Raw genomic sequence first — 16,379 nt, forward strand, 5'->3', positions numbered from 1 at the left:
TAGAGAAGTTAAACATAAGTTCCATCTTGCTAGAAGAACAACTTCAACCATAAAGAATGAAGGGTGATACCTCTGGACTTGGTTTTCACACATTTGAAAAAAGGTGAATCCTCTTGTATCAAGAGAAACACTCTTAATAATAAATCTTCTCCTAAGGTCAAGAAACCTACCAGTAACAAGGTCTTTAAACCTGTTTGTTTTGTTTTCCATAAACTTGGTCACACTACAAATGTTTGTAGAGACAAACCTAACATAAATGCAAGCTACAATACTAATGCTAGGTATGAGTCCAAGAAATTTGAAGGTCATTGCTTCACATGTAGAATGCATGGACATAGATCAGTTGAGTGCAGATATGGAGAAAATAATCCTGTACTACATATACATCCAAGACGAAATGGCAACTGGATGAGAAATTTTGATAACCAAGTCAACATGAACTGGCAAAGACCATACGACAACTGGTTTAGTTAATTTGAGATGGAAAAGGTAACAAATATCATTTGCACCATCTGTAATAACTTTGGTCATGTGGCTATGAATCACAGAAGAAGAACAGAGAGAAGTAATGTAGGACCTTGGAAATCATCTAGTATGGCCTTCTATCACTGTAACAAACCGGGGCACTTGGCAAAACTCTGTAGATCCATAAACAGCAAATCGGTCAATCCTTTTAAAAATCTGAAAGGAAAGTAGAAAGTTAATATTGAAGAAACCAGAGAAGAAATGAATCGGATATGAAAGAAAAAGAGTGATGACTCACCTAGAGAAGAAACCGTTCCTTCACCAAATGTGGAAAATCCTGCACCGGTGAATTAAGCCCTTTTAATATGGCTAAGGGGAACTTAACGATAAATCTACCTCATGACTCCTGAAAATGAATGAGTGGTAAGAGAATTTGTATGCATGAAATTTTGATAACTTTTTGTTAATCGGTTATCAACCAGTTTTACATCTATGTATCTTTAAGAAGTGAAATTAGGGTTTGCAACCCTAACGGGCGAGCATTTAATACAGTAGGTAAAAAGGATAAAAATGGGTTTTCACTTTGTTATTTTACCCTAATGCTTTCGAGAAAGAAATTTTGAGTGCTTGTAGAGCTAAGAAAAAATTGTTGGTTGATATTTGTCGAAGCTACATTGCGATTTGTGTAATCAAGCTGATTTGAAGGTTGCAAAATACTAAACTGGTGTGCACTTGGGCATTCAACCAGTAAATGAGGCAGCATGCGAGAAATAATTTATTTATTTGAATAATCTTGCTTCGAATCTAGTGTATTTGAAATGGCATTGTCTTCTAAACCTGTAGAGAGATTAATGATTACATATGAACCTATGGAAGTTGTTGAAGTGGAAAAAATTGTGTCGTATAATGCATTGTCACTAGTTCCTAGTGGTGTTATAGAGGTGTCTTATAATGCTTTGATTGCAAGATTGAGGATCTAGGATCATTATCTATTTACACTCAGTTAAAATCCCTTTGCAATGAGAATAGGAAGATTCAATTAGAATATATTAGGGTTTATGAAAAAGATTTTCATAACGCTGCTTACTTGCTTGAAGATTTTGAAGAACACATCTAAATTATTTTGAGTTGAGTTCATGGGGAGAACATGTATTTGGAAAGGACTCATAGTATAACCAAGGAATACATTCAGGTTGTAATTGGTTTTTGCTCAACAGACGAAGTACTTGTGCTGAGGCGTATTTCAAAAAAGACAGTATACACTCTAACCGGATCAACATCTGACAAGCATGCTTTTTCTGTCAATAACATCAGGGACCCAGTAATAAATTGGCAGCTATGGTTATAGGCTATAGGGTATTTTATTCTAGCAAATTAAACAGCGTTCCATCAACAGCGGTGCATACTGCTTACAAGATGATAGATGAAAATGGTAATTATGACCTATGTGACACCATAAGGAGCCAATTAATGTTAAATCTTCAGTCTATCAAGAAGGACAATAGTCTAAAGTTCAAATTTGGACAATAACTGATCTTTCTATTCTTTTATTTTCAAAATTTCCTATTGGGAATAGGTGATCTTGAGTGGTCTAAGGATCTACCGATATCTTCCTAGCTCAAGAACAATATTAAGGTTGTGAAGAACACCTTTTCTACTGCAATGAACAAATACTTCAATGGGTTTCAGAAGAAAATGAGCATGAGATTAAGATTGCCTAAGGATGTGGTAAAATAATTTTCCAAGGACATTGTTTTCACAGTTACCACTGATTTTTGTTTGATGGAGGTAATTGAACCTAGAGAAGAAGAAATGTAAGATTTAACTATGACTTACTTATTAGTTATGCTAATAACCTGTTAGCATCTCCAAAGGATAAAGAGAGGGCAAAACAAGATATTGTTGAAGTCTAGACTGCACAAGCTGAAATCACTATTGCTCCTATCACAAGTGGTAAAGGTAAGAAAAAGAAGGCTGAGCAAGCACCTCTGGTGATGAAGAATACAAGGGTGACACAGAGTGTCCAAACCAAAAAGGAACCGGCACCCAACTTTTATGCTAAGAAGGACAATGCATCAAAGAAAAGAGGTCAAAAACTAATTCTCCAAGAAGAATCTAAAGGCACTAACATTGAGGACGAACCCAAAAAGATGAAAGCAATCGACAGAGTAGCTAAGAAAGTGAAGGAAGTGACAAAGGTAGGTGTGCCTTTTGATATCTCAACTTAGAAGCTTGAGACCCACTTTGAAAGAACGGTGAAAACATTAGGGAGAAACAGATTTGACAATGTCAGAGATCATTTTGATTCTTTCACTGTAGAAGAAAAGGAGCAAATCATTCAGCAGGTAATCAATCATTTATGCCATTACAATACATTACCACATTAGCTTGAAAAAGACATCTCTAATTCCTTGTATACTATTCTTTTTAATAAATGGGAGGAAGCTATAAAGAAAGAAAATGGAATCATAGATGATGTACTTGTGGAATATTTTCCTAAATTATCCAAGGACGAGTTGAATGTGCTGGTTGATAAGTATAAAGTTCATTTTCCTTATAGAAGATGATCATTGAAAAGTGCAAACTATTGAGACTGAGACTCATCAGATTGCTCAAAGTATCAAACACTCTGAAGATCTTATACCATCTGATAAGGATGAACAAGATACTATTGATAGACCTGAAATGGATGAAGAAGAAATTATGCAAGATGATGTTGTCTATCCTATCAAGAAGAAGGATGACACTATTATTCAAGTTGTTGATGATATTCAGGATTCAATTGATCTATGTGTAGACATCATTGCACTAGATATGGAGCCACCTAAAATCACTAACTTATAGGCTACTTTAGTTGAGAAACTAACAACTCATCCAAAAGTAGACATTCCACTAGCAATAGAGCAACTTGAGAAACCCCGATCTCCCCCAGTTTCAGAGGATACTCAGAAGGAATCTATTAAAAATGTTGACACACAAATTTCTGAATAGGGAACAAAGAAAGGCTAAGAGAAAGCAATTGTTAAGGTAAAATCTTCTGAACTGGCAAAAACTTTAGTCTTACAACAAATTGATGAAGATGATGATGACTCATTAGGCATCTCAGGGGCTATAAATGTTGATAATATGAGTGCATCCGAAATGATGAAGATTGCAACTATCATGAAATCTATAGCACATAAGAAGAGACTTAAAGAGCAAAGAATGTAAGCTCAAACAATTCAGAATGCAGTAGATATTCTATCTAGTCTACTACCGGAAACTTCTACAGGACATCTGAGAACCCCTATTAGCAAACTTGGTCAATTAGTTGCTGATGCATCTGACCAAATCAAGTCACTTGAAGAAGCAACACAAACTTATGCTGAAAAAAGTTACAAGAAGAAGTATGGAGAGCAACTTATAAAAGAAATTGATTCAAGGAAACTTGGTCTAACTTTTAACAAAGATTTATTGAGAAAAGCTATTGAAACAGGAGGAAAATAGCTTGCTTCTACTTCTAATGTTTCATTCTTTTATTTTGATATCACTAAAAAACAAATTGAAGTAGAGAAAGAGCTAGAAACGATATGTAATGCATATGTCCCACTTCAGGACTCTATTTTTTTTTTAACAAATCTGTGGATGATTTGCACAACAGGTTGGATACCTATGATCTTGAGAAAGAAAAAAGACTCCGGTCACTAAAGGAATTGAAGAGTCTACTCACATCCCAAGTGGATATACTACAAAGAGCCTACACAAATGCAAAAGCTATCTTAGCAACTCTAGAAACATAAATATTGGATTCCATGGAAGAGTTCAATACATAGAATATGTCTACGCTTGAGTACACTCAGAATGTGCAGGAAACATGAATAAATGCCCTATCATAAGAAGAAATTCAATGTTATTTTCATGAGACTTGTGTATGCATGATCCCTAATTCAGTTTTTAAGTTTTTGTAAAACATTGTGATACAAACTTTTCTATATATATATATATTTCTTTTCAATTTGTCATTGTTGTCAAAGGGGGAGTAGAAATATATGTATGTGTGTTCTTAAAATTTTATATGATGTATGTATTAAAGGGGAGCACATGTATATGTGCAAAAAAAAATTTAAGCACACTTAGCGGTATTACTGTAAAATTTTCTAAGTGTTGCCATCAATGCCAAAGGGGAAGATTGTTGTCTTGATGATGATTGTAATGAATTCATCAGATGTTATCATTGATGAAACACATACACACACATATGTTCATATTGTCTACCGGTGTAACTTCATAGTTGTTTACACTTCAACTAGTATGCTAGAGGTTTATATCTAACTGGTACTTGGTAACAACTAGTATATGCATGGTGGTAGCCAATGGTTATACATAACTCGACATCAACAAGGAGTATCAAGGCCAACAAAGATTATCACAAGAGTATCAAGGATAACGGTTTATATGTTTAACTCCAACTGGTATTGATTGTTCCAACTGGTATTTGCTGATTGTGTGATGAGTTATCACAAGTCGTGATGAGTTATTCTCACTGACAAGATTTGGCGGTATTTTTGTGATGAATTATTATCATTTGACTAGATACACTACACCTAGGTAATTGTGTTCTGATTTCTTGAGGCTAACATGAAATCTAAATGTCTATTTATTGACATCACAATTAGTTATTTTTAAATCAGTGAAAGTGATATGTTATGTGTGAAGGCAGAAGTGTTTAGTCACAAAGTATGTTGGTAAAGAGGAGTTAAGTGCGTAGAACAGAATCTATACAAGCAATTTTTGCTATCACTAGATCACATCACCTGTTGTTTTCTAACCACTGCAACAGTCAAATCCCCTAACCAAGTAAACTCTAACAAGCTTCATTGTTCAAATCCTCTAACCAGGTGATCCATTAGTTTGGATTTAAAAATCTTCCACCAAGATTACTCCTTACAGGGTACTACCAGTTATTGGGTATAGCTTGTAACTAAGCTTTGGGATCTTTAATAGCATTCGCTCCTAGCAAAGCATTTTTGTACACCCTAACCAGTCTATTATCTATTACTGCAGATAGTTAACTTGTGAGTACCATCTCACCATGGTTTTTACCTATTTGGGTTTTCCACGTATAAACACTTGTGTTATGGCGGATGTTTTACTTATTGTGGATGTTGTTATATCATTTCTGAATGCATGCATATTCTTTAACAAACTTGTTAATTTTATCTATCGGTCAGTGTTTAAAGTAGTACTATTTTTGGTGTCACTGATTAACCCCCCCCCTCTCAGTGCTTTACAAGTCCATCATATACATGCATTAGGATTAAGGGTATAACTTAACTTGTGCTAGCTAGTTCTTCGTATTTAGGATCAATAAATGGGTTATTAATGCTTCTAGGTTTTTGGTATTGGAGATAAACTGATGGGTGACAACCTTATTGGTTTTTGAAATTTATGATAATGGTTGTGTTCATATCATATGAATTGGTTGATTTCTACTTGCTTCTTCTTTATTTCATTGATAAAAGTGCTTAGATGAGCAATGCCATTATAATTAGATTATTCTCTATATGATTAACATTTTGAAGATGCAATTTATCTTATTATCTAATATTAAATTATTCACATATTACCTTTAATCCTTCATATAAATCACTATATCTTAAATTACATTACATAAAATATATAATTCTTATTTAAAAAATATTTATAAAACCAAATAGATCTTAATATACACAATAATCATATTCAGTACATTACCTCCATCATATCTACCTATGTTGGATCTCAATACAACTAACACATAATCCTTATACTCATTAGCACTTGAGTAAAAAATAAAAAGAAGAGTAACATATTGACCAGATTACTTCAGAAGAAGGATATTGTAGCCTTATATCACCTTTCATAGTTGATGGGTTCCAACAAACTCCCCATAACAAAATTAGACGGTATGGACATTCTTACATGTCACTATAATGCTTCCTGTGGCGACCGACTATGTATTGTGAAAGGGAAGTTCATGCAGTCCTTTGATATTGATTTCCTTGGCTTTTAGACATCTTATTGGACGAAAAACAAATATTGTTGAATGCACGTATAATTCTGAGGACTTCCACTTGTACCCGGATTCCTAGCTCTTCAGTTTTGTTTTTACTTCCATATAGAATAAAAGTCACATTTTTCCTAGCTATGGAAAGATTTGTTTTCACTTCCATATAGAACAAAAACCACGTTCTGTATTTAAGAGCTTTCTATGGGAGGCTTGATGTGTTCATTTTTGTTTCCCCGATCTAAGTTTCTGGTTCAATTTTCAAATTCATGCTAATCTACTGCACAAATTTTGTCTAGTTCTTATAATTAGGGTTAGGGATATGATTGGGATTAGTCTTAGTGATTTTAATTAGGGTTAGGGTTAAAGATTATAATTAGTGATTATAATTAAAATTAGGGTTATGGTTAGGGTTAGAATTATAATTAGGATTAGGGTTAGGGTTTGAGTTAGAATTAGGGTTAGGGTTAGGGTTAGAATAGGGTTAGGATTAGGTTTCCGATTAGATATATAGTTAGGTTTAGGGTCATTAACAAGTTAGGGTCAAGAATAGAGGGAGTCGTAGTATTATAGATAAAATAATAGTTATAATTCATTTTAGTTAATGAATAGGGTTATTATCATAGGATAATGCTTAGGGTAAGGGTTGAGGTTCAATAAGAATCAGTGTGAGGATTAGGGATAAGGTTTAATAAGGATTAGGGTTAGTATTACAACTCAATTAATGTTAGATATGTATTATGATGAGCTAGGATTTAAGGATAAATCATGTTGTTAGGTTTAGGGCTATATAATAAAGCTTGGTTTCAAGGTTATCATTAGGGTTTAATTAGGGTTATGGGTTATGGTAGCATAAAGTTTGGGGATAATCTCAAGGTTAGGGTTATGATTCAGGTTCAAAAAAGGGTTTAGTAATTATGGTTAGGGTAATTTTAGAGGTCAATTAAGGCTATGATTCAATACATTAGGGCTAGGTATAAATTAGGATTAGGGATAGTGTTTAATTATGGTTAGATTAGGGTTCAAGTTGTAGTTAGTGCTTAATTTTAGGGTTATAGTTAAGTTAGCTATGGTTAGGTTTCAGTTATTGTACAATTAGGTTATTGGTAGGCTTCAATTAAGTATAGATTAGGGATATTATCAAGGTCAAGGTTTTATTATGATATGGGTTTAATTATAGTTAGGGTTAGTGTTATATTTCAATTTGGGTTAGAATTAGGGTTATGATTCAATTATATTAGGGTTAGGTTTAAATTGTGATTAGAGTTCAATTAGGTTATTTTTTTCAGGTAAAATCCAATTAGGATTATGTTAGAAACCAATACATTTATATTATTTGGTATTAGGTTTTCAGTTAGAGATAAAGTTAGGCTTAGAGATATTATTAAGTTAGGCTTAAGGTTAGGGTTAGGGTTAAGATTCCAGTTAGAGATATTATTAAAGATAAAATCATAATTATGATAAGTTTTTGTTCAAGATTGAGGTTAGGGTTACTAAGTTATCTTTAGGGTTTAGGGTTATGGTTAGGATTATTGGTAGGGTTAGAGTTTACATAATGGTTAGTGTTAGGGTTAGGGATAGGGGTATGGTCAGGGTTAGGGTTTAGGGTTAATATTATGGCTTAATATTATGATGAGGGTTATGGTTAGGGTTAGCATTTTGGTTAGAGTTTATATCAAGGTTAGGGTTAGGGGTGGATTGTGAATAGGTTTTACATCATGACTAGGATTAGGGTGAATATTTTAGTGAGTATTATTGATAGGTTTAGGGTTTACATCACATGTAAGGTTAGGTGTAGGATTATGATAATGATTAGGGTTTAGGGTTAAGGTTAAAATAAATCTTTAAAATTATGATACAAGAATTAAGCTAGTTCATTTTCAAAAAATGAAGCAATGATGCTAATTGTTTGACACGTTAAACAAATTATGTTATATTGGCTTTATGATATTGTAACAAACATTTTTTCATGATTCTATAAATGCACACTAATACTTACAAACCCATTTTCTTGAGAATTTTCTCGGAGAATGGGAAATAAAATATGAATGAAGTTTTCTTAACTCAATTTTTTTTTGTTATGGAGTGAGAAAAAAGAATGGTGAACTTTGGGAACTTAGAAGATAGAATGTTATATGATCTAAAGTCTTGAAAAACTTTCCTAGTATACTCTCTAAGTTCATTGTCAAATATCAAAAGGAAATAATAATTCATGTCTATTCTAAGTATAGATTATCCATGCTTCCATTTACCAAATTCTAAAGTGATGAACTCATTAATTTGAGGATCCTAATATTTTAAAAATTAAAGCACATATTAATTCTATACTTTTTATAAATAACTTTAAGGTAAAATAAATTAACTTTTGTATATTTTATAAATTGTTTCCTTTATATTTTTATAAATAACTTTAAAGTAAAATGAAGTAACAATTTTATGCTAAATAATAATAATAGTAAATAAATATTGTCAAATAGTAATTTGATATGTTTCTTCTTTTATTATTTTTATTCATATAAAATATATTTTTATATATTTTTGAATTGAAGTTAATGTATATTGTGTAGACATTAGCATAAATCAACTAACTTTAAATAGTGTCCTTTTATTGTGAAATTAAATTAAATGCAATTCTATTTTTTAAATGAATCAAAAATTAGTTTTACAATAACTTTAAAAAAGAAATCTAGAAATAAATAGGATCTTTTTAAAATATTGTAGATATTTAAACAACATTTATATTCTATTTTTCTTTTTTGATGCAAATTTCTACCATTTATAAAATTAAATTACATTTTATTTTTAGTTTTTAAAAAATGAATCATCAATTAGTTTTAGAATAAATTTACAACCAAATCTAGATTTAAATGAAAATTTTCTATACTTTTTGAGATATCAACAAAATTTCTATTCTATTTCTAGTCTTTTTGCATGCAAATCATTTCAAATTCTAAAACTAAACTAATTTTAATTTTTTAATTGTCAAATGAATGAACAATTAATTTTAGAAAAAAATAATTTTATAATTGATTTTTAAGATTTGCAATTGTCATTATCTAAATGACAAAATTATAGTTTTCTACAAAATGGAATTGCACTCTGACATATTTTCTAAAACATGACAAATAACATAAGAGAAAGCCAAACAAGACAAGGAGATAAATATCATTATAAAAGGTTTGAAGGAATTTGGATAGAAGGAAAGAACATATATTTTAGCAAGGTATTTTCTCAAGGACAAGTTGAAGTGGATAGGCTATATTCAAACAACAAATAAGATCAAAAAGAAAATAGGAGAAGGAAATGATATGCATGTGAGATTTACTCTAAGAATCTTAGAGGACAAATCTATGGTCCTTAAAAGAAGGGGGATTGTTAGAGGTATTTATATTTACCTAGATGCAAGGAGATGGGCATGGCTGAAAAATGGAATAAATAAAATCAGCGAGCAATGGACACACAAGAAATAGGGACTCGGGGCCCCATGAGATTGGAATTGTAGAGGTCACCCATGGGGAAGAGGACCGGGGTTGGGGCCCATAACAAAGTGGAAGGACATTATTGTTCTTATGGAAATACATGAACATGACAGATGTAGGATCCCAGACATTGAAGGATACATCAAATTTCTGTGTGGAATGAAGAGATTGGGATAGGTAAAGGTTACAAAGGGATCACAATGTTAATAAAATAAACATGGAGTGGTATTGTGAAGTTAGAGAAAGAGGACCTAAATAAATAGTTTATATGCTTGAAAATAACAGATAATGAGGATACAGTTTTGATGGTGGCTTTCTATTTTTCTCCAAAAGGTTCAAAATTCTACAAGAAGAGGAATTTGGATACAAAACCTGCTTATGATCCACTAAAGAAAGATATCTCAACTTTTAGTATTGTAGGTGATATTATCCTAATTGGTGACTTCAATGCTAGGATAGGGAACAATCAATCTATTTATATGATAAACAATGTAGAGTAGGATAAAATCCCCTTATGGCTAGGGGAAAATGAAGATCATCTTTAGAAAATGACTTCACAAGATGGGAATGGGAGTGTATCACACTTTGGAACTGAGTTGTTAGGCCTTTGTAGCTTATATTGGGCATATGTAATGGCATGAAAAATTGGCCGAGATTTAATAGTATCACTTGCAAAACATATAATGGACAAAGTGTGATAGACTGCATAGTATATTCTCAAAGCTTTATTTCCAACTTGGTGGACTTAACCTTTGAAGACTATCTCATAGAGATGATTTTGGTCATATGCCTTTTTTGTATTAAGTTTGGTAAGAACACTAAGGCCTAAAAGAAGAGTAGAATCAACACTCTCATAGGAAGGTGATCACACAAGGTAAAATCCTTATAAATCAAGAAAATTGGGAGCTCTAGAGAAACACTTGTAGTTGGCAAAAAATAGTATAGAAAATAATGGAAACAAGAGGGAAAAAGAGTATGTTCTTAGTAGCATGCCAATATTTTAAATACAAAATATTTTGAAGGTGTGTATGAATTGTAAACCTATTAAGAGGGTATGAAATATCTTTCTAGCTAATCCTTGGTATGGAAAAGAGTGCAAGGATACTAAAAATTCTCTTATATGGAAGGAGTCAAACAAGGAAACAAGTTAATATACAAGAAATTGATAAAATAAAAAAAATATGGAACAATCAATCTATTTATATGATAAACAATGTAGAGTAGGATAAAATCCCCTTATGGCAAGGGGAAAATGAAGATCATCTTTAGAAAATGAGTTCACAAGATGGGAATGGGAGTGTATCACACTTTGTAGCTGAGTTGTTAGGCCTTTGTAGCTTATATTGGGCATATGTAATGGCATGAAAAATTGGCCGAGATTTAATAGTATCACTTGCAAAATATATAATGGACAAAGTGTGATAGACTACATAGTATATTCTCAAAGCTTTATTTCCAACTTGGTGGACTTAACCTTTGAAGACTGTCTCATAGAGATGATTTTGGTCATATGCCTTTTTTGTATTAAGTTTGGTATAAACACTAAGGCCTACAAGAAGAGTAGAATCAACACTCTCACAGGAAGGTCATCACACAAGGTAAAATCCTTATAAATCAAGAAAATCAGGAGCTCTAGAGAAACACTTGTAGTTGGCAAAAAATAGTATAGAAAATAATGGAAACAAGAGGGAAAAAGAGTATGTTCTCAGTAGCATGCCAATATTTTAAATAAAATTTTTTTTGAAGGTGTGTATGCATTGTAAACCTATTAAGAGGGTATGAAATATCTTTCTAGCTAATCCTTGGTATGGAAAAGAGTGCAAGAATACTAAAAAATCTCTTATATGGAAGGAGTCCAACAAGGAAACAAGTTAATATACAAGAAATTGATAAAATAAATAAAAGAAAGATATGTAATTTGAAGATGGAAGGAACTAATTGCCATGGGGAAACGCAATCCTAAATCATTGTGGAGGGAGTTAGAAGAAAAGAAAAAGCAAATAGAAAATAATATCAGAGATGCCTTGTGGATGGATTATGTGAAGCTCCTCTATGAACAAACAAATGAGAAAATAAATCCACCCACAATTGACACTTCAACTAAGGTTTTTTTAGTAATAGACATCAAACAAGGTATAAAGAATTTGGTAAGTGGTAAAACACAAGATATTGATGGTGTGCAGGAAGAATTTTAAAATGGGGAGCTGGCCTCCTAGCTCCACATATCAAGAAGATCTTTAATGAAGTTACCCAAAACATCTTTCTAGTTGAATGGACAACTAGTGTTGTTATTCCTCTCCACAAAAGTGTTGAAATTAATAACCCTTCTAATTACCATAGTATTATGGTGAACCTTCTCTTTGGAAAGCTTTTAGGGAGTATGCTACAATTTAAGATCGATAAATGGGCAAAAAAAAGGGAAAAAGGGCTAGAGAACAGGCTAGTATCTGACCTAAGCACTCTACCATTTCCCATTGCATAACTCTAAGGAATTTCATTGAAAATGTTTGGGACAACCAAGGTGAAGAAGCCTTTTCCTACTTTGTAGATTTCAGAAGAGCTTTTGACACCATACCTAGAGATAAGCTTTGGTATTATAAATTGTGATAGAACTTTAGAATTTCACTCCATCATAAATCTAGATGAATTGAATAAAAAATTTAAATATTTAAAATTCTCGAAAATTATTTTGGTGCTCCATGAACCTAAGAAGACATCCTCAACTCATTTTGTTAATATTATTAAGTTTTAAAATAAAATTTGAAAATTGATGTGTAAAGTGAAACACTCCACAAAGCAAATTAAAAAAAATAAATTAGGGGTTTTAAGAATTAAACCTCTAAATTTTATATTATTTGGTTAAAATGAGATCTATGAATTTGAATTTGAATTTTGAAATATTTCTAAATCAGATTTAAAACAATTAATCCAAATTAGGCAAATCACAAGCTTAATTTTTGGATTAAAATTGGGGTTTTGAAATTAACATCTAAATTTATAAAATTCACTTGGAAATCAAAATTGTAAATGAAAATTTGAATTTTAAATTGCATAAATACTCAGATCTGAGAACATAAATCAAAATTAAAGGTATAAGGCATCACATTCACAAAAATGTTAAGTGGGTGAAAAATCAGGGTTTCCACCACAAGAAGGGTGAAAACCGCTAGTTTTTAGTTATGAACCAATTACATTCAAAAGAGGGTTCGGAATTAATAGATTTAGTCACAAATCAGCATGGATAAGGATTAAAAATAATAATTGGATTCAAAGATTGAATTTGTTTGTCCTCTTTTATAAGATGAATTGCTGAAATTAGGTTGAAGTGCTGAAAGTGAAGGTAAAAATATAGAAACAGTGATCTATAGTCAGGTGATTCAGGCGTGCACCTACATCTCACTCAGAAATATAAGCAAAGTTAGACGTGATCCCTGAAAGGGCTCCTAAAATTTTAGAATCATGGTAAAATTCGCCCTTGTTCTCTGAAATTTTTCGACACCAAAGGGGGATTGATTCGTCTCTGTAAATGATGTCGATTTTGAAGATCACAACTCTGTCCTTGTTTTCTATACAGAATGAAAGGGAAATAGATTGCAAATAGGGGTTTGCCTACGCCAAACCTCGGTTGAGGAATCAACCTTGAATGATATGTTGTAAATACTAAAATAAATAATGAGGGTATATACCTCAAATCTTCAATGACTGAAAATAATGTTTTTCTTTTTGAATGTAATCACATACGATGTATGAAATTTTATGAACATGACAAAATCGTAATCACACACACATGCTTGCACATGAAAGATGTAATGTCGCTCCACAATTGATGAATGAAGAATTGAGCTTTGAAGACCTCTAGAAGTGTTTGATTATGAATGCTTCAATGCTTGAATGCCTTGTGATTATAATTTCTCCCTTCTATTCTTGTATCTGTATATGTATCTCAAAATGATAAGGGAAAGCCTCTTTATATACTTGCTCATCAAAAAATGTTAATTTTTCACCTAGGCCGACATAGGGCTAGGTTTCTTGCGCAAATTTGAAAATGCCCAAACTGTTCAAAGGGGGAGAAAATAGGGAGGACCAAGGTGTTGTTCCCTGGTCCCAATAAGGACCAAGGTGCCACACCTTGGTCCTAACCCATTTTAGGGCTAGTACAAAGTGGTCATGTGGTGTATGAATTGAAAGTAAGACCATATTTGCATGATGTAAGCATAATCAAGTCTTACTTAAGTATTGGGTGATGAACACTAAGGTGAGAGCCCAAAATGTGGACTAAATTGTAAGGGAGTACAATTTAAGACGCTACAAGATCTTAATATACATGATAATCATATTCAGTACATTACCTCCATCATATCTTTCTATGTTGGATCCCAATAGAACTATTAAAATATATAATCCTTATTTAAAAAACATTGATAAATCTAAATAGATCTTAATACACATGATAATCATATTCAGTACATAACCTCCATCATATCTCTCTATGTTGAATCTCAATACAACTAACACATATAATCCTTGTGCTCAATAGCACTTGAGTTAAAAGTCAAAAGAAAAGTAAGATGCTGACGGAATTACTGCTGAAGAAGGATATTGTAGCCTTAGATAATGATATATAGTCCACCTTTCATGGTTGATGGGTTCCAACAAACTCCCCATAACAAAATTAAACTGTTTGGACATTCTTAGAGGTCTTATTCAAATTGCTAAGAGCACTGATCGAGATACTAAAGAGTAAATGCCATGTGAATTGTATGAATCAATGTCACAAGATGTCAATGTCATCAATCCTAAGCACATCCGTTGCTCAAGGAAATTTCAGCCACATAATATAACATAGAAATTTAGTGTACCTAATGCTGAGAAAATTAAGCCGTGGGCTCATAAAATAAGGCGGAGAACGTCATTTGAACCTGGACTGATATTTCCTCTAGGAATTTGAGCAATTTCTTATGATCGAATTACAGGACTGCTGCGTCAGTTACCTTTGTCTCTCTGCCTCGGTTGAGATTTCCTTCTCTCAATAAGCTCTGCGACACTAGATGCAATTTGCTCCAGCAGCTCTCCTTGATCTCTACGATGCACACAATAAATCTCTTATTCAATTTTATATGCACAATATTAATTAGAAAACTTAAAATTTAAAATGAACAAATAATCTCGTAACCTAATAGCATGCGCTACAGATTAATGTTTTAAAACCCACAGCAGACTATGAAATTAGCAAATTTCTCTCCTCCAATTTGAGGTATCAAAAGAAATTGATGGCAAAATGGTACATGCTTTTTTCATAGACTTTAGATTACATCGACTCTTGATTTACTCATTACATCTAAGTGAAAGCATGAATTTCGTTAACTGAAGCAAACAAAGCAATAAATAGTTATACCCTCTAAAAATATAGCCCTTGATATATGAAACCTCATGAAGTGCTTTCCTCCACTCATCAACTGTATCGACCTCAAATTTCCCAGAGTGCTTATGCTTTTGAAAGGCTGGAGCATACACACTATTTTTGTCTTTCATTCGGAGCTCCGAAGGCTCAACTCCACAAAATACAGGTATGATGGGAGCCCCAGTTTTGAGGATCAGATTCAGCTCCTTCAAACACGAAGTCGACTCTGCATAATTCGCAGACATAATGACAATATGTAGAGATGCGGAGTAAATAGCGTCCTCTATTGACTGAGGTATGCTGTTACCAACTTGGATTGATTTCTTGTCAAAGAAGACCTTCAATCCCTTATTCTCAAGATTATGAAAGATTAGGCTTGCTACGGTTTTCTTCACATCTGCACCTCGATGGTTAAGGAATACGTCATAGTATGGTGCAGCGAGGAAAAGAGATTTGGGGTTATTGTAAGCATGCTCATCATTTTCCATGGTAACAGGGCAGGTGAGAGCAAGGCAAAGAGACGGGCAAAACATTATTTGAAGAAGGCACAGAAGAATGGTTATATAGACTAGAGGCTTGTACGTGTACAATGTGAATAGAACCAGGGCCTTATACAGCCAAAATTTGACTTTTGTAAATAGAACCAGGGCCTAATACAGCCACTCTAAAATTTGACTTTTGAAAATTTGATTGCTATACAATGTATTTTGTCTCAAAGTCAAACACATAATTCAGGTTTTTACTTTATTTTATAGTGTTTTCATTTAGGGTTTTTTTTAAATTTAATTAGGCTTTTTATTGCTTCATTTTAAGTTCTTTATTCTCGTGTCACTCTTTGATTTATATATTTAATTATTTTTATCTACTATCATATCTTTTCTTTTTTAATTATTTTATATTCTACACTATCAAATCTAGAATGTTTACCAAATTCTATATAAATATACTATAATACTATCATTACTTTCTTATAATTATTTATCTTGATAATAAATCATGAAAGAAAAAA

The sequence above is a fragment of the Cryptomeria japonica genome, chromosome 1 (assembly GCF_030272615.1).
Source record: "Cryptomeria japonica chromosome 1, Sugi_1.0, whole genome shotgun sequence".
In the NCBI taxonomy this organism is placed as follows: Eukaryota; Viridiplantae; Streptophyta; class Pinopsida; order Cupressales; family Cupressaceae; genus Cryptomeria; species Cryptomeria japonica.